General features: G+C 42.3%; 1 protein-coding gene across 14 annotated transcripts in view; it reads right to left on the bottom strand.

Annotated features, from left to right (window-relative positions):
- APBB2 (amyloid beta precursor protein binding family B member 2) overlaps positions 1-19,018 on the bottom strand; it is a 189,726-nt gene that overhangs the window by 22,218 nt on the left and 148,490 nt on the right. The window contains exon 1 of one of the 14 annotated variants that reach the window (XM_027813439.2): positions 5,482-5,758. The exons of 12 other annotated variants lie outside the window; for them this stretch is intronic. The gene's annotated coding sequence lies outside the window, so the exon portion shown is untranslated. Of the gene's footprint in view, positions 1-5,208; positions 5,333-5,481; positions 5,759-19,018 lie in introns of those variants that run through there. One more of the 14 variants, XM_055712427.1, reaches the window with a different exon arrangement.

The raw sequence follows: 19,018 nt of genomic DNA on the forward strand, positions 1-19,018 counted from the left end.
GGATGCTGCCGCCCCGGGAAGGAGGTGACAATCTCCCCCTCCCTACCACTTCTGCCGAGACCATTTATTCAAGCTTGTTTTCCAGGTAGCGCCTTTGGAGGCAGTGCGTGATGGTACTGCTGAGGGTGCCTGCCTCCCTGATCACCTCCCCTCCACCGCGCTCCCCTCGCAGAGGGGTGGGTCATGCCCAGCCCAGGGACACGGGAGAGGCAAGACAGAGGGTGGTGTAACTGATGGGGCACCATCCCGTGGGAGAGGTCTGCACAGTATGTGACAGTGCTTCAGTGTAAGACAATTCCTCCTTCCAGCCCCAGGGTTTGTACATCAGTGACTGATGCAAGCTGTATCCTGGAGGCTGATCATCGGTGTAAGAGGCCCACCTCACAAGCTGAAGGCTGGTAGCGGAGGTTTCACTGGGAGGTGGACAAACTGAGCAGCACAGTGGCAACACCCCTGTCTGCCAAAAGGCACCCCCCACATGGCACTCACGAGGCCGTATCTGGATTTCTGCATCTGGGTTTTTGCCCATCAGTACACGGTAGAGAGTGACAAACCAGTGCAAGTCCAGCCGAGGGCCACCAAGGCTGCAGGAACCACACATGTCCAGTCTGGAGACAAAGTGGGCTTGTTTAGCCTAGGGATGAGGGAATGGGGGGAGGATCTAACTAGGGTCTCCCACTGGCTCACAGGAGGGTTTAAAAAACAGAGCAAACGCAAGTTTCTTTTCCAAGAGAGCATGTAAGCCCGGAGGAATACTCTGAGAGGCTGTGCAATCTCTGTTCTTGGAGATTTCTAAAAATATCAACCAGAAACAGCCCTGACATAATCCTGAACCCTGCCCAGCTTTGGGCAGGAGGCTGGTCTAGGTGAACTGCTGCAGTCCTTTCCAGGTGTGCTGCCTTTGGCTGGGGCAGAGTTAATTTTGTTCACAGTAGCTGGTATGGGGCTGGTTTGGATTTCTGCTGGGAACAGTGTTGTTGATAACACAGGGATGTTTTCATTATTGCTGAGCGGTGCTGACACAGAGCCGAGGGCTTTCTGCCCCTCACCCCACCCCAGCAGCGAGCAGGGGTACAAGGAGTTGGCACAGCCAGGACAGCTGACCCCAGCTGACCAAGGGGACGTTGCATGCCATATGATGTCACTGCTCAGCATATAAAACTGGGAGAAAGAGGAGGAAGGCAGGGACATTTAGAATGCTGGCGTTTGTCTTCCCAAGTAACTGTTACATGTGCTGCAGCCCTGCTTCCCTGGAGATGGCTGAGCACCTGCCTGCCGATGGGAAATGCTGGATGGATTCCTTGTTTTGCTTTGCTTGCACGCGTGGCTTTTGCTTCAGCTATTAAACTGTGTTTATCTCAACCCACGAGTTTTCTCACTTTCACTCTCCTGCTGGGAGGGAGTGAGCGGCTGCATAGTGCTTGGTTGTCGTGGTTTAACCACAGCCAGCACCAGGGTAACTTTTTTCCTGTGACTAACAGAAACCCCTCAGTGCAGAGGATGGAGATATGGTGTGCAGATGGACACGGTGACGCTGCGCTTATGCAGCCAACCAGCTTATGGGCCTGTCTCAGTGTTGGGCAGAAGGAGGCTGGCAGGGGTAAAACAACATGCTGAAGAGCCCCAGCAGCTCAGGTCCCCCGTGCATCCACCCATCCCTGTGACCGGGCCAGATGCCCTAGACTATAAATATTCCACAGTCGCTACTGTTGTGTCTTCTGCTTCAACAAGGACCACTGTAAGACTACAATGTGACGGAGAGCGAACCACACCTACAAACTCAACAGGTTTTGTTCTTGTTGGCATCACCAGTAAGGTACTTAAGGGTCAAGTGATGCTCCCATGCTCAGCTAATGCTTTAGCGGGGCACCGCACTGCACATGAGCCTGGGAGAGCGTTAGGAGTCTACTCCCCTGTACCTGACAAGAATTAATTTAAGTCTATAGCCCAAGCATTTTTGTCACTGAGGCATTCAGCTAGCAGGGGGAGAGGTTAACACTTTACACCGTTTCTGTAGCTTCCCCTGGAGTCTGGCTGCCTGCAACCTCCCCCGTTCTTTTTTGAGCAGATCAGAAACAAGTAGGGCTGCCATGTGTAACCTACAGCCTCCTGAGCAAGTACAGAAGTCTGCACTCCAACATGTTCAGGTGGGACTACAGTCAGCAGCAGCAGCCCTGACCACTTCTCTTCTTAAGAGATAATGACAAGCTGATACATCTTTGCTTTCAACTACCATGGAGTTTTAGTGGAGTAAAACACGTTACCTGATTAAAAATAATGACGCATGGCATGAGCCTTTTGTCTTTATTTGCAGTTGTAAGTACTTGCCCAAGCATATCCTCTGAGGCACAGGAGAGGCCCTGCTCTGCTTTTCTAATTTGCAATTAATTATGAAGCCTGGTAGCCCTTAATGCAGCAAAATTTTTATGGAAGAAATATTTACACCTCAACTTCGTAACATGAACAAATAAAGGAAATAACCTTCATTTCCGTGCACTTGGAAGTCTCTTGTTGCTTACGTACGCCATTAGAGAAATACAGTTGCTTTCACTGAAAGGAAAATAGCTGTGGTTTATAATTTTTCTAAGGGTATGGTAGCTTTTTCACCTTTTTGTTTTTTTTAAATAGACCTTCAGCCTTTTGTCTCCCAACAAGTATCAGACTATTCCAAGCCTTGAGTTTCTGAATCCAGACTGGCCTCGAGTTACTGGATCCCTGCCACCACCAGGATGGTGACTGAGTAGAAGTACAACTAGTGCTTTCTGCAGAAATCCCCTGTTCACTGTGGGCCAGATTGTGCCATCAATTTTTAAGCAATTCTCCACTTGTAGCAAAAAAGATTTCTGCTTAAAAATTGATGGCTTGATCTACCCTTCTGTTGCTAATCATACATTATGAAGACAACTATAACCTAGTCAGATTCTACTTTTAAAATAAAAAGAAAATATGAAGCAGCCTGACACATTATACGGATCCACATGTTGTATAGTTTAAATTGTACTCTTAAAGACGAGAGGCTCTGAATCAGTAAGTCCCACTGACACTATGGATGGCTAGACATCATGCTGGTATCTGACAGACAAGCTGGTTCCTTGTTATTCCTCAGGTCCTCTCCATAAACAACCAACCTCAGGTCACTTTACCATTGCTTCAGGGTTTCCCTCATCTGCACACACGAAATGACAGTGACTGCAGACCTGAGATGAAAGAGCGGGTGCACTTACAGTTCACGCAAGCTCATGGCTGCCCCTGGCACCTCCTCTACCGATGTAAGCCAGGAGCATCTTCCATAACCCACTGCAGACCATTTCCCTCTCCCTACAAAATGTTATGTCTGCCTTGTTAGAAAGAACACACACATTTCTGGAAGTATAAAGAGAACTCTGAACAGCAGGCCACCTTTCCCCCGAATCACGAGATCACTGTTTTAGAGGGATCAGTTGCATATGAAATTTTCTGGTTTAATTTTTTCAAAATTATTAAATTCAACCATAAAGATATTTCCAATTTTCAAACTACTTAAAGCATACAGAGAAGGTTTTAATATCACATCATAACACAAGGGGGTGGGGGCAAGAGGATGTTTTCTTTGGCAGATACCAAGCCAAGTTCAGGGACATGCCAGTTATTTTCTAAGATGAGGAAATGGAACTGATGCTTCTCACTGACTTGATATTCCCTTGTTTAGAATTGTTACATTTCAGGTTTTGACCTGGATTAACTTAACCCAGAGAATAAGGTTATCTCAGCCTATTTAAAACTACACTAGACCAAATTCTGCACTCCAACACAAATTAAAGCTGTACAGAATGAATACTTGCACTTAATATCAATTAACCAGAATTTTGTCCCCAGTAACAGAGTTTTACTTCACGTCACAAAACACAGGAACTCCAAATGGTGAGCCAGAGAGCCTTGACCAACAAGATAGCAACTGACTGTAACAATACAAGAAACACCATGGACCTTCAATACACGCCTTAATTATATAAAATACTAATTCACAGGTCATTTGATGCTCATCTGCATTACAACTGATTAGTGTTTAAAATATCTTCATAGCTAGGGTTACTTATTTATATACATCCACTGTTGCAGTGGGGAAAACTAACGTGCACTTATTTATTTTATTAAAAAAAAATTGTAACTGGTATTACATAATAAACCCCCACTATCTTTCTCTAACCCCTCATGAAAATAAATAAGCCAATTTTTACTGAGAAATGCTCCAGGGCAAAATAAAATCCTTTTCCTCACTCACAATTGTTATAATTACATTAACTGCAAGGCAACAGCTACAAAAACATAATTAAAGCCATAGTTTTAAGAGATGAAAAGCTTCATATATTTCTCTGATAAGAGATCAAGGCTTAGCAATGTTTTCTATCCTTTAAGAAAACAAAAATTACTACACAGAACAGGGAGAGCAATGAGGTTTCAGCACATGCGAGACACCTAATTTAAGAGTGAAGCTGCTGAGTTTAAAGAAAAAGATAAATGTGCTTGTCTCTCTTCCCTCTCCTCTGCACGCAGCGTAATGAGGATTCAAAGCTATATATCAATTAACAAATCAATGAATTTTCTCCTGCTGCAAATTCTTTATGAATACAGATAGCATTAAGCAAGCACAAGAGACCTCAAGGCAATACATTATATTTAAATCATGAAGTTTCCTCTTCTGTCAAAAGAGCCATTAACCATTTCACTTCAACTAAATGTATTTTTACATGCACATATTCCTCTCCCTCCCCCCCATGTAATACTTATGTCTTTAAACATGTTTACCTCTTCTGAACTCTACAAAGATTTCAAATTGCACAATCTCTCTTGTCAATTATGAGCTGAAAGAAGCCCAGCCTGACTAGATAGAACTTAGCTAGGAATTACACATACATGATTATACAGATGCTGTATGTTTGGGGGGAAACACAGGGAGGCTTCTTCTCTACAGTATATGAGGTTCTTAACTACAGTATCATTTTATCCATTAACACAGTATTATCAATAAAAGCAAACGATGATCAACCTCTACAGAATCAGGCTGGTCAATATGCAGCCAGTAACTGCAGCCAGTTTAGGAACATGTAATTCTGAGCTGAACACAGTACCCCAAACCTATTAATCATCAGGATCCATTAGTTAGCTTACTGCTCAAATAAGCAACAACCAAAGGGGTAAAGGAGAGGGATAACAACATCAAATCCTTACCGCTTGGTCCAGCATTTCTGCTACAGTGCTCTCCGGAAGGTTGTTAAGTGTCAGTTCTCAGAGAAAAGAAATCCGACTTGCCTTTGTCACACTAGGAGCTGCAATTTGCCTTGCAGGCATCCACACAGAAGCTTTAGACTAATGTACCACAGCTTTGAAAATACAGCTCGAGACAAAGGCTACTCCTAAAGTGAGACTTGTCTGGGGTGGGGGTGGGGTGGGGGTGGGGGGTGAGGCTGAGTTTTTTTTCTTGTCACTTTTTAAGTTTCTTACCTTTTTGTTGCAGCAAGCAGGAATTTAATGCCAAGCACGTCATAAACAAACACGCAACTCAATGCTCTGCCTGGTCCCCGGCTCCGTTAGCGTGTATCTAGGCATCAGATGATGCAAAGTGCACTTAATGCAGCCGTGTACTTGCACTTCAACTACGGGGGGCGAATACCCCCAAGGACAGCAGCTCATTCATTTTGCATCGAGTTGAAGCACATCATGTCAGCTCCTACCCCGCTTACGGACTGTGCACGCTTGTGTTTGCCGGCTCCAGCTGTGAGCGAGTGGGTGCTTCTCCCTGGAAGGCACCGCTCCATAGGGGTGTGTCTTTCCCTCCCTTCCCACCGCTTTTACCATTTGTGTGCTCCCTGCACTCTGACCCGCAGAAGAGGCCCCTCTCCTCCCCCGTTAACAAACCTTCACTGCTGTGCCTTGTGTTTCTAGCCTGTAAACTTCCAAGATTAATCTGCTGTGACTGAAGCAATCTTTCGGGGAAAGCTGAAGTGCGCAGGGAGTCTTCCCCTCCTGATTTTCCAAAACCAGCACAAAGCTTTCATAGCCTGGCTCTGAACTGAATGCAACAGAAAGTCTTTTTAAAAGGCACAAAAGACTTACAGCCAAATTCAGTAATTCAGACAGAAGTACAACTGCATTTATTTCAATGAGATTACACCTGCTTATGCTAGAAGTGAGATTTATCCTTGAGCTGTAAAAACAAACACACCAAATAATTTGATTTTCCAGAACTGGCACATGCAATAACAGTAAATCTAATTTAGAGGTGTTGCTTGCACTGCAGGTGACAGTAAACACAATGCTCCTGAGGCTCCTGTCTTTATTCAGCGGAACTCCCCATCAGACATCCTCAACCAGCAATAATAAAGGCCTGCTTTCCCAGGGACTGCACTCAAAAGGTGGCAGGGCTTAAACCCCATTCTGTGGCATTCAGCTTTCACAGCTACCCACAGCACTGCACATCACTCCTGGATGCAGGGTCAGACTGGGGGGAGGCAAACTCTGACCAGGGAATGGCCACAATGGTGCGAGGACACAGGTCACCACCCTGCATGTTACACTTCTCCATCCAAGGGACCTGCCCCTTCAAATGAGCCAGCAGAGCTGCTTGTGGCATCACAGCCTGCCTGCCCCCTTCAAGGAAAAATGAGCCAATATGGCAAACGCCCACCAACTAGCCTCTTTAAACTAGCTGAGCTCAACGTGCGTGAAAGCAGGGCATGGAATGTGACCATGGGTATTTCCACCAGCAGATGTGAGAGGGCAAAAAGCAGTTAAGGGCAGTTTTCTGGCAGTCACTTCTTTGAGCCGCACAGATGCATTGGAAGCAGGATGTTTGTTCACTGCCTAAATACACCCTGAAAGTCTAGTGAGGTTCCTTCCTTCCTTCCCTCCTGTGTATCATCATCAAGGCTTGGCAGGGCCAGTTAACGCTCAAGCGACAACCTGTGCCGTCCTGAAAGCTTTCTGCTGATTTCCATGGGAGTAACAGGTTGGAATTTAACAAACAAATCTGTTGATGCTGCCTAAGAAGAAACAGATCCAACTCTTTCTTTCTTGGATGTGCTGGATGCCCAATGCTAAGAAGAATTTAAGGCCATGTAATTACTTTTGCACTGAAGCAAACAAGTAAGTTCTTGGAAGTCTTGACGCAAACATGGAACTCACATGTGGGGAAAGAAAGGGGCATTTTTATGGACAAGCAAAATAGCTCTTGCAACTGGTTAAATGCAGTAAAATATACATGCACTACATTTTAAATCCAGGTTCCAATATCCATTCAACATAATTTATTTGAAGTTGCAAATGAAGGCAGAATTGATCTGATAACTATGACAACTACCCTCACCATTGCTGTTTTCTGTTATTCTCAGCAAGTAGCATACAACAGGATATGGTAGCCTTCCAGCTGGCCAAACAACAGCACTCATGAGAACAATGCCAGACTCCAACTTAAAAGGCTTCTAAGGAGAGAAGCCAGACTTTGCCTTTTTAATATGCTGGAACAGTTTGTTGGAGAGAATCACTCTTCCCTGAGCCTCTCTTCAGCACAAGAAAAGAGATTCAGCAGAACTTTGGTAACTGTAAAAATAAGTATAATTCAAACTACGTCCCAGTCTTTGAGTTTTTAGCTGGCTATCCAGTAAACAAACTGGGAGTAAATTCTAGTCCTGTGTTAGTTTTGATATTTTGGTCCATGTCAGGTGTCATACTGTCTATACACCTTCCAGTAATGGCATGGCTAGGTACAAACACGCTGGCTCCGTTGTTGAGAAATAACTTGCCCTGGTGTCAAAAGAATTTCAGCTTCCCTTTCCCTTGCCTCAACACTCTCTGCCCCTCTAAATTTGTTGCTTCTAGTTGCTGTGTCTGAAGAGGGAAACAGACTTACTTCTGCCACCAGCAACAAGGAAATCTCCCAATGCTTGGCTGGCCAGCGGTGTCTGAAACTGGAAAACAATTTGGGCCCAATACAACTTCCCGTTGTATGTGCACCAATTTGCTTAGTAACTACAGCTGTTCCTTGTGGTAGTTGTTCTGGCAGAACTTAGCTTTACCAATCCTCCATCTCACCCAAAAATGTGAATTCAAACACGAATTTAAAATTTTAGGTATAGGCTTTGGGGGCTGGTGGTGTCTGACTTCTGATTCCTTCGCATTTACTTGGCCAAATATATGTATTCTGAAAATGAAAGGTGAAATTGACACATAAGTCTTCTTTCACAATTCCGTGTCTTAAAGAACAATCATTAATAACTTAACTTTTGAGACCTGTCATGGAAGTTGCAGCACTTGGCACTGCCTACCGTGTTTGGCTGACAGGCTCTCCCCAGCAACAACTGCTACCATAAAACACGTGAAAAAATTTCCAGCACAAACACTCCACCGAGTCAGTGCCGTGAGCTTGCAGCCAAATCACTAGCCCAGAGGGATCTCTGTATTGCAGTTCACCTACAGGGTGCAAAAGAAGTGCACTTGCAGCAGGTAATGGGTCAAATTTACACTGACAGAAATGTCACAAGCAGCCTGCCTGCCCTGGCAAGGTGAAAACTGCCCCAGGAGAGCTCTAAGCTCACAAAGACCTGACAAATTCAACTCCTGCGCTGCCAAAAGTGCCAAATTCAAGCCCACAGGAGTCTTTGGGGGCATGCCTGGTGTATAAATGCAACAGGTGTTGCTCCAGCCTCTCCCTGCAATCAGGTGCTGCCCTCTCATGGGTCCCCAGCTGGGCTGTGTCCCCGCAGCCTGTGTCCCTCACTGGGGACCACGTCCAGCCAAGCTCATCATCAGGGAGTGGGTATTTAGCACCACAAAGAATCCAGGGACATCTCCACACACTCGGCAGTGATCATGTGCCCAATTTTCTGGTTAAACTGCCGGTGAACAGCAGGGCAACCCAGTAAATGAAATCCAGAAGCTCTTTACCTCAGAGCAAAATACCAAGTGTCTGGACTAAAGAAACAAAACCATTATCAGCCACTGAGATCTTCATACTCACCCTGAGTGTGTGCAAGGACTGGATCCAAGGGGTTTACATACAAAAAATGTTGAGGAAAAAAGCAAGTAACTTTATAAGAAAGGAACCTGGATTCAGGTTGCAGTTTATTTCAGTTTGAACAAAGGAAAATCATATTAGAGCAACAAATTCATGTTGTGAGGCCAAGAGTGTATTTTTGCAGTTAACGAGAGAGGTGATTACCCCTAGCAGCTGCTGGCTCACACTTGCAGACCTGTAGCCTTGTAGTCCTACCCCTGAGATAAAAGCAGAAGCAGGTTTGCACCTCAGCCTCTGCACCTGCAGCACTCACAAGGTCCACTTCTGCCCTACAAGAGGAGAAACAGCATTTCCCAAGCTTGCCCTGCCTTTCGCTAATCTGAGGCATCCATCCTATTGTGAAGCAAAATATTTTGACACTTCCAGGAAACAAAAAATTAGTCCTTTTAGCAAAACTCAAGAGTACAACAAAATTTTGTTCAATCTTTGACAACCTAGAAGCTTAAAACCTCCCATCGTTTTGATCATCTACTTTCCTCACAAATTATAAGCAGCAACAGCAGTGCCAAACCTTCTAACTTATCTGAAATTCTGTATTATTTTCAAAAAGAGAGAGGAGAAGGTGAGGGACGAGTGAGGGAATATTTCATAAAAGTGTAAATCCTGGATTCAGGCAGGTATATGAGAATCTCCATACACACCAGAAAACAAGTACCCAGCATCGACGGATGGATGAAAAAAGTTTGAAATACTACCTTGAATCCTAAAGGCTCAAAAGTGACAAAATTAATATACCATTTATGAATGCCTGGGTTGGCAGTATTTCAGAAGAGCTTTGTTTGGTTTTTAAACTAAGGCCCTTGAAGCCACATATGTACTTCATAAATTAATAGAGGGCAAGAGCAATTGCTCAGTTTGCTTTGTCTAATCATTATGTTCCTGATGGCAGCTGAGCAAAAGCAGAGATGAAAAACAATTTTCCTAATAAAATACACAAGTATCCCCCTAAAAAGAAAAATAAACAAACAAATAAATAAATCACAGTGCATCTGTTTTCTTGTGGGTGCGGGTGCTTTTTATTTTAAACATGTATCTACATTGTTGGAGATACACACGTAAAGTTTATACTACTTAATCAATGAAGAAAGACTGGTGATACACAACTACAGAGCAAAAGCAATTCAATACGACCTTAGCAAACTGAACCACACCTGTGATCACCCTACCAAAAGAAGGACCTTAACTGCTATGAGATTGTCTGCAATTGCAGAGGACAGGCCATAAGGATCCAGGTGGTCCCTTCCAGTCTGAGCTGCTGAAAAGCTTTCCTGTGAGTAGTCCACAGTTCCTCTTTCTGGATTTTCTTGACAAATACAGCATCATCCCAAACACTGCCACATGTCAATAACAGGTATCCCTGAACACAGGCAAGCTGGCTTTCTTGTTCTTGTCTGAAGTAGAAAGATTCACTTACTTCACTGATGTTAAACGTAAGATCACCAGAATACCTGGTCAAATACTAAGGCCAGCCACCTTGCCTGACCTTGCAGACCTCAAACTCTTTCATACTTTATTCATACTTTCATCTTCTAAGATTCATAGCAGGCTCCTTACTTTTCCACCTGCTATTTTGTTCTTCTACAAGAACCCCCAGTCCTGCTAGAGAAATAGTATTTACACCATCCTGGCACTCCCAGAGGTATTACACCGATTTTGCTGAACAGTATCCTGGTTTTCCACATCTGTAAGTTATACACTAAACCAACTCATACTGAAGTTAATAAAAAACTTCCCATCAATTTTAAGGGGAATTTGGTCAGACTCAGGGAGCCCACAAGCGTACAACAAGCTAGCTTTCAAATTAATCAAGGTGGGGAGATGGGAACTTCAAGCAGTAAAATATTGACATTCTAGAGACAATTGAGTGTCATGTTTAATGCATCATTCAAATTATAAATTGAAATTATTTTTATGGCATTAAGATGAACAGCATTTATGTGAACCAGACCATCACCACAAGAGATATAACGCGTACAGATTTTTTTCAATGTCATTAAGCACAATTTTCTTCTCAAAAAAACAGATGTTCATGTAACAGTTTCTAAATACCAAAACAAGTCAGTCAGTCAAAAAACACCTAAATGTTTAAGATACTTTAATTATCTGTTAGGAAAAAAATCTTTTAGCTTGCTCAAATTAGTGTTCAAGTTTCTGCTAATCAATCTGGATGTATCAAAGAGACTTTAGTAGGTGATCTACCTCCATTGCCAGAGGGCAAATCGTGCCGAATACCACTGACAAAACCTTTTTCCCTGGGGGAGCCCATGTCACGAGAGGCCAACATACCATTCTCAGAATTAAAAACCTAAAGTGAAAATGCTTTCTAAATACATGCCTGGGATAAGACAGTGTATGTTATGATTTACATCAAGATGTACCACATATAAATATTTGAATTACAATCAGCTAGTAGCACACATTAACAAAGCATCCCGAGGCAGATGTGATATTTAATAATTGAAGTGGTAAGTTGATAGCAAGAGCATCCTCTTATATTTGAGAGGCACATTCCAAATTATTATACTAGTGCAGTTTGGTCAAGTTTGTGACTGTTCTTAAGAGACACAGGACAAAATTTGGACCTTATTTTACTATAGCACACCAAATTCCAGAAGACCTTAAATGGTCTACAAACACGTAGAAAAGTCATGAGTTCCCTTGATATCAGGAGTGTAACACCAATGCAAACATGGAAAGTGTACTTATGTAGGTGGATATAAATATTTACACAGTAAAGGCATATACAGAAGCATCCTGCTTCTCTCTAATCCACCAGTACAGTACAGGCATAAACAGTTTGGACAGGAAGCAGAGCTAGACAGGTCATTTTCTGTACTTCTCTTTTTTAATTTGCTGTATTTGAAAGCTGTAGATGTCCCACATTTCATTAAGCAGTGTAACACAGATAACTGAATGAAACTCTTTCCACTGCACAGTAAATTTTCTCCTCTGAATTACTTTTTCAGAAATTATTTTCCTGATACAGTAACAATTTTTAGGAAGTCAGATTTTTGCCTACAATAGAAAACAGTAAGCGTAGTAAATACATGCCTTAGAGAAGGCTGACCTTTTCAAGTAAGCCACCACATGACAGAAAACTCTATTACTGCTCATAGAAACACACTATAATCAAGGTAACAAAGAGCTGGTACCGAACATCTCGGCCAGCACGGTGCTTCTAAGTATTCTTAACACAATTTTTCTTAAAACACTGCTTTCTTCTTCAGTGGTCTATGCAACCTGTGGCTTATCTCCTGAGAAAGTTTTTTTGTATGCCTACCTTACTATTAACTGCACAGCTTCAATATACATTAGACTAGCAAAGTGAAATCACTAGTGGACTAATTTGGTATTCTCTCATCTGCTATAGAGATCTTAGACTAGACTAGGTCTTGAGAATGCAAGAACACAGTAAAGTTTTTTGTGGTGTGGGGTTTTTTTTAAGAAAAGTGTTACTGAATTGATATTATTTGACAGCTTTCATAAGGCTGTCAAAGACTAATTCTGTTGTGAAAATTTAGTCCATAGGTGGCTTCCTCTATACCCAGTCCCTGCTGCTGACACATAATCTGAGTAATGTGTTACTAAGTGTTTAACTTTAGTGCTGCTGAAGATGAAGGCGTGAAAGAAAGGCAGGTGCCTTCAATCGACTCTGGTTTGGGAAGGAGGATAAATTTTTGGTTAGCATAGCTTCTGTTAACAGGAAGTAACAGACTGTGTACGCACCCAAGTGCATGACCAGGCAAAGTAAGTAAGTTTAAACCACCTTTGATCATCACTTAAGACCAAAGCTTCTAACTGGGTGTTGAAAACAAGGAGGGCTGCAGACAGCCTGCGAGATGTTTTCTGTCCACAGCTAGGAAGCCAGAGAACAGCTGCTTTTTGCATCACTTGCATCACTGCACTGCCAAGGAGTTAAAGCAGCATTTAACTATTGGAATCCAGCCTGGATATCGTTATCTGCTTGATTAACATACAGTTAAAAGAATAATAGAAGAAAGCATCAGATTGCCACCCCAAGCTGGCAGTCAATAGCTCTTCTGGGCCACAGACACTTTCACAGGTGGCTCAAGCTATTCTCGAGGGACTTATGCAATAGTCACTTAGGTTCAGTGATCACCCCGGCTGTATTCTAAAGCGTTTCACAGCTAGAATCATAGCGAACACGCAGAGATTTTCTAGCACAAATTTGTATAAAGACTTTAAGCCAGGGATTCAGTCAATATGCTATCTTTTTTTATTAATCGAGACAACCTGATTACATCACAGTGGTTATTTGTAGTCCAGGTTTAGACATATCACTTGTCTTAACTGGAAGTTTTACAGCTGAACAATTCCAAATGCTATTGAAAAAGCCTGCCTCCCAGAAGAAAAAATAGATACAATTCCCAAATGAAATTATATGCAGTATTTTCCATTATTTTCTGAAGAACAATATATAATAGTAAAGACACTCTACAATAAAATATTTCAACAGAATTGTGTTAAAGGTGACTAAACACTCATTGTCACGCTCAAGCCACTAGCAGAACAAGTGACACATTTTAAATGGTTGTTGGGTTGTTTTTCCTAACAAGAAGGGAAGCCTCCTGTCACTTTACCCACTTCTTTACAAGCAAATGCCTCAGCACTACCCTGAACTCTCCTTCACAGGCTTCTCTGTTCCTGTCCTGTTTTCCTTCCCACATAAATCCTTACAATTCTCCTTTTCTGTGTTTGTCCCAATTCCCTTGCTCTGTGAGCTGCTCTGCGCTCGTGCTAATCTACTGGTACTATGCTTCTCAAGTGCTGTTTCTGCATTCAAGCTTTTCGAAGATTACCAAGTATCTATAGCTCCATGGCCAAAATTCTCCCTAAGCGTATCCTTTTTTCTCAGCTGCTATCAAAGACTGAATCCACCATTTGTAAGTACCTGAGCTGCTCACAAGCCTCATCTGTAACACAGAAAAATTCCTCACTGTCACAAGTAATCATTTTTGATCTCATTAGTGGCACCAGGCAGAAAGGACACAGCAATGTTACCCTAACACAGTTGAAGCCACTACTGATACAAAACCATTCGTGGGTGCAAAACTGTGGGTGCTTATTTCAAGTTAATATGGGCCTATTTCAACACGTCTTCAGTCTAGCATGTCTCTCATGTTAAATCCTGAACCTAAAATAAACCAGTTTCATTAATCAAAGTAAGAATCCACATGTACCGCTTTTTGCACCCACTTAACTATATTTGCTTGAAAACACATTCATTCTGTAAGCTTGACTAGATTTCCCGTCACAGCTGTACTGTTTCACTACCCCCTCCTAGAATGCGCTGCACTTGCAAACAGTAACGTCAAGCCTTATATAAATGGAAAGTTTTTATAAATAATCACCTAAACCATTTCTTAGCGAGAAGGGAAAATGCTACCAAAACATACAGAAAAGGATATTCATTCGCAGTTGGCTTAGGGAAGAGGAGAAAGCAAAAGATTACCCAAAAAAACCCCAAACCAGCTAAGAATACGGATCAGGAAAGCCTGTAAAATCCTCTTCCTTCAGTGTAATCCCTCACCTATGCCCCATTTACATGATTCATCACTGTATGTTTTGTCCCTATTCCAAGGTTACAGGGACCAAGGGGAATAGGCAATATTGATTAATGGAGTCTCAGAATTTGAAGAGTTCAGCTGGAATTACACCTTCTTTGAAGGGTGTTATCTTTTCAGAAGAGCAGGTGCAAACACCATCTCAGTTTTAATTTATTTTCTGCTTCTCTTGACCATGTCTCTAATGCAGAAGAGAAAGTTTATTATTCATTATCTTGTACAGCTTGATAAGCTTCTCTCACAGAATCAGAGAAAGACTCCATCTCAGAGCACATTCAATCATCGCCTCAAAGGGAAGGCAATCCAGAAAGACCTCCCTGAACGATGCAGTTTATTACAAGCCACACTACATCACTGAAGCCTGATGCTGCGCTACTTGTACACAAAATATTTTCTGAAAAGACGAATGATAAATTACAGATACACCGGGATATCCCAACCACACTAAACTTGTATATATTGTCGATACTTATCTTAGCTTTTAATTGTCTAATCAAGGAAAGGTATCCCTCCTAAAATCTCATGTCCATATGACAGGCATGCACTGGAGCTCAAGCCAGACAGTATCTGTAACTACATAGTCTCAGCTAGGAAATACAGACCGCAGCGCCGAGACAGGCACCTGACCTGCAGCACAGCTTCCACCCTCCCCATCACCCCCCCTCTGTCCTCTAACAAACCAGTTCTCACCCAGCCACGTCACTATCCCTCCTAGCTTGACACATGCTCAAAACTTAAAAAGAAAACATGAAACCTACAGCAGCAGTTGTTGCACAAGTGAAAATTTCCAATTCCAGGTGTCTAGAGAAAGGTTCCTAAATCTGTATTTAGACATCTAATTTTCAAAGATACCGAATATACAGAGATCCTGCGGCACACAGCATAGTGCACAGCGTAAGTGTTAAACACCTCAAACCAGGCCATTTTTATTTAGCTGTTGAAACAGCAGGACGGGATACCATTTTTAATTCACCGTATTTTGAAGAATCTCAGCCATCACTTTACACCATTTCCTCCTCATTTTCTACAGATTTGTCCCATTTTCTCACTCATGTCACCCCAGTAGTTTTCTCAGCTCCTGCCCTAGCACCTCCTGAGATAACAGAGCTCAGGTCATTTCTGTTTTGTTGTTGGGACTTTCTTCTCTTCCAGCCTTACAGGATTATGTCCATCTAACTTGGGGTGTCTATTCATTTAGCTGCTCCCCCTTTCTGAGGCAGCTTGAGCCTCATCTTTGGTGTCCTACTTTCTTTAATCCAGTGGTCCTCTCCGCCCTTCTCCCCTTTTTGATTCCCAGCCTCATTTTATTCCCTAATACCTACTGCAGCAGAAAACCAGCAGCAGTTCAGAGCAGCAGGGCAACGGACATCCATGCAGATGCAGAGATCCTCACCACCACCACCTGACAAAACGGGCATTATTAGGGCAGAGGAGGGAGCGGAATGCTTTCACGCTGTCTAGGCAGAGAGCCTACGATGAGAAAGCCCTAGTACCAGAGAATCTGCCCCTCTGTCATTTAACAACCAAGAGCAACTGTGCTCCCCCCCCCCCCATCCTGCCAGGGAAACACATGGACTGTAGAGAAAAACCCGCACTATGAGGTGACAAAGCCGGTGGATGAACAAAGACACATGCTATGTGTTTTGCCCAACATGCCACATACCCACACCATCCAGTAACTAGTTCCACATTCAGTCCCATCAAAGCTGTCTCCTGAACCCACCTGCAGCCCTCCTGGTCACCTAACCCCTGAATTTTGCAGCTGGAATAGACTGCTGTTGTATGGAGACACCAGGAGAGAAAAAACTGATCTTGCAGGCAATTAGAAGCCCCATAGAGGTTTTAAAAGTTGAGGTAGACTTTGGATTGGTGGAACAGCAATGAAGATAAAGGAGGATTCAGGGAAATCTGCTAATGGAAAATCTTTCACAAAATTGATGGGCCATTACCTTTTCTCTCGACCTTGCTAGCAAGCTGCTCAGAAAGCAAAGGGCATGCACCAGCAGTCAAGAAGGAGAGACAAAACCCAACCTGAGGAATGATTAATGTACAGTCCTGCAGCTCTCAAGTAAAAAGAACAACCCTTGTATAGCTTCAGTAGGCTAATATTTTCCAACATGCTTTTAAAGCCCAGAAAAAAACACGTCACGGGTGGCTTGTTAAGAAGCAAACACAGCACTGACAATTATTCCCTGATATGCCTGTGATCCCACATATCGTCCACGTGACAATGACCCTACTGATACTGAAATCAGTATTTAAGCAAGTGCGAGGACTTTTCTTATTTACAAATAATACTAAATGAATCGTCACAGCTCTGTTGTCAGTACAGCAGTAGAGGAAGATTGTAGAGTACAGTGGAATTTACTTTTAAAAAGCACATGGTATTACCGAAGAAACCAAGTCTGCCAAAAGGTTGGACAGATACAGTACATTTATTTTCCTTTAATGCCCATCTATACAGAACAAACATAGGAGCTGAGAGTCTACACATATACATGCATAACCATAAATTTGTGGGAACCTGCTTTTCTTCATGATTTTACGAAGGCGCTCCAGCCTTTCTTAAGCTCAAACATACTTTACTGACCGATTAATTGAAAACAAGGGATGCTACCTCTCGAAAGACAAAATCACCACACAGCTTAAGTAAAAAAACACCAATGAAGCCTTTGCTTATCACACAACTGTTAAAAAAAAGAAACTCTGGAGATCAGGATAATAGCAGAAGATACGGAGAGCGCGATTACAGCTTCCCGGAAGACATTTCTGCCTCAGGTGAGTTAGCAGATACATCCTCAGATTAAACTTTCATCAGCAGATCTCTGTATTTCATCAACTTTTCATTATGGCACAGCTTAGAAAAATCATATGGTCAGGTGTCATTAGAAAACCTCTTCATCTTCCAGAACAAAATCTACCTGAATAAATTACTACAAGCAAAACACAGAGAAAAGTAGGACCTGCAGATCGTTATGGGGTTCAAATAGCTCAAAATCAAGGAAAATATAAATTTCTACAATATTTTAAAATTGAAACACTGCCTTTCACAAAAAATCCCATAAATTATACAGGCTCTTGGACCAGAAAATGTAGCTAATTAACAAAATTCATGTGCAACAACTTCTGGAACAGCTTAATCCCAGAAACCGGGATTTCATCCATTTCCTGGACAATTAATCCACCAAAGCAGCAATGCGATTCCCTCACTTTTCTCTGATGATGGCAAATTCATAATCATGGCAAGCTGCTTTTGCAAAAAGTGGCTCTGATGTGTTTCATCTCAGGACCAATGTGTAATTTTACCAGGATGTGCCCAAGAACTGCATGATAATGTATACGTTAAAAGATATGCAGTGCCATTTCCAGCTCAACAATATGGTTTTCTCAGCTTGGATTCTCCTGTCACCAAATGCTTTTTGTGTGTGTGTTACTGCTTCTTCAGCAAATCCTATCGCATCTATGCTACCCTTCCCTTCAAAGCGTGCTTCCTGTACTGAACCCCTCTACGCCCAAAACACACTGTACCTCTCATTACTCAGTCACAAATTTGTTCTTTCTGTTTGTCTTTTGGATCTTCTGCTATTTAGCATCACACGTAGTCTAACTTTACTTACAAATAACAGCTACACTGCTTTTCTTACAATCTCAATTTTTTTAAGTGGGTCAATAAAGCATTAAACGAGCTACACTTCAAAAAGAGTGGGCTTCAGTCCTGAAAGTCATTCTGGACACAAAATTTCTGTAAAAGCATCTATCAAAATTCTTACAAATGGCTAAGAATAGGAAAGGTCAGAAATCAAACTTCCTATGATGAAAAAAACCAAGTTCCATAATAAGTGGCTAAGAATGTTACTATGGCAGAAGATGAAAAATTAAGGGTGGTTTTCATTGTGTGTTTATATACTGAACCTTCATTAAACTATTTCTTGCTGTTATTTACAGCAAACAATCAAGAAAAGTCATGCTCTCTAGGAACAAGAAATGACACTTTCAACTCAGAAAGGCCAACTGCTTCTTTGACAGTAGAAATATGAGAAAAGATTAGTTTATTTGCTCTGCCACACTCTCTGTACTGTCAGCGTCACAAATGAAATCTCAGGAAAACAGTAGAAGCAGCTTCTACCTTTTATAACCAAGAGGGAGAATACTGGGTTTGTTTTGGGTTTTTTTTTGTTGTGTGGTTGGTTGGTTTGTTTTTTTTAAACTTGGACCTGTACTTCTCCCACATATTTCATAAGTATTTTTTTTTCTTAGTAGAGACATGAATTTCTGCAGAAGTGTCAACAGAACTGAAATTCATCTTTGGTCCTCCAAACATGGCATGAAAATGGGCAACAGTGGGATCCGAAATGCTAGTTCTTGTGCCTTGTACATAGCTTTT

Source organism: Falco cherrug, chromosome 1, assembly GCF_023634085.1.
Source record: "Falco cherrug isolate bFalChe1 chromosome 1, bFalChe1.pri, whole genome shotgun sequence".
NCBI lineage: Eukaryota > Metazoa > Chordata > Aves > Falconiformes > Falconidae > Falco > Falco cherrug.